We start from the raw sequence: 1456 nt of genomic DNA, 5'->3' as shown, positions 1-1456 counted from the left end.
AGATATGGTTCTTCCTGCGTTACCTTGTGTTTTGCCCCGGTTGCAAGAAGGAAGACGAGCTGAGGGGACGTACGTGTTGCAAATGCGGGGTAGCGAGAGATCGAAGCTGAACGAGGCACGGAAGAAATGCTGCAGCTGAAATAGCAAGGTTAAATGGTGAACTTGCAAGCGCGGCTGGCTGAACTAGCAATCTTGAAGGCACCGGCTTCTGCGGCGACAACACCCGGCGAGACAAGTCCCCCTCATGGCAAACGGACGAAGATGAATGATGAGCGAGTGGGCTGGAGCGTAGTGATGCGCCGAAGAGTAGTGATTATTGGCGAGAACACGAGGATGCGGTCGTGGGCTGAGTGCGATCGGAAGAGTGATGATCCGTGGACGACGGAGATGAGTGATCAGCGAGCCCGAAGAGTGATAATCCGTGGCGGACGAAGCCGGGCAATTGCGACGACTTCTCCAAGATCCATGCCTAGTTAATTATTTGTATTTGCTTGTCAAGAAACTTTGCTTCTATCGTCTCAGATTATCAGAGAAATCATACTTTTCCTGATGTGAATAGTACTGTCAGATCTGGTTGAATATTCACACCCAGATTTATCTTTTTTGTTTCTCTAAGTGTACAAAGTGTGTTTTCCGTAGGGAACAGGAGACCATTCAACACCTTTTTATTGAATGCCCTTTAGCTAAACTCTTATGGCGTCTTGTGAATTTTACTTATGCTCTCCCACCTCCCACCAATATTACCAATATGATTGGTAATTGGTTGAATGGAGTCGATAGACAATCAAAAGCTTTTATCCGGATTGGGGTTTTACGCTTTATGTTGGTCTATTTGGAAGAGTAGGAATGACATAATTTTTAATAAAAAACCTTCCTTTCATTTTTTCCGGGTTATTCATATGGTTTCCCATTGGGTCCAACTTTGGGCCCTACTCTCTCCGGAGGGGCAGCGGGATGCCATGGCTTACGGATGCACACGGCTCCGATGGTCGCTCAGGATATCTTGTGCCTGGCTGGTTGGCGTCATACTAGAAGACTATGTTGATGTGTAGTCTTACTATGTGTTTCTTTCGATGGTTGATTCTTGTATCAATCCTCGATGATGAGTGATTTGTAAACATTTATACTTTAAATTTTTTTTAATAAAAGGATGTGTGCATCATCATGATGCAGAAGCCGGGGATGACCCCCATTTCGAAAAAAAAATGTCGAATTTGAATTTGAAGTTACATGTACATCTCCATAATATATGTGTATGCCTCAAGTTTCACGAGAAATCTAGGGGGGTAGACCCGCCGGGGCACTACGTTCCGTTGTTTTGGGGGAAGGAGGGGAGAACGACCGCCGGAGCACCGAAACCCCACCAAATCTTGCATGTGGACCTATGATATGTGTTAAAGTGTGGTGCAAGGTCTAATGGTGCAAAAGTAGCTCCCCTAAACCCTAAACCCTAAGC

The sequence above is a fragment of the Lolium rigidum genome, chromosome 2 (assembly GCF_022539505.1).
Source record: "Lolium rigidum isolate FL_2022 chromosome 2, APGP_CSIRO_Lrig_0.1, whole genome shotgun sequence".
NCBI lineage: Eukaryota > Viridiplantae > Streptophyta > Magnoliopsida > Poales > Poaceae > Lolium > Lolium rigidum.
This window is presented reverse-complemented; position numbering follows the sequence as displayed.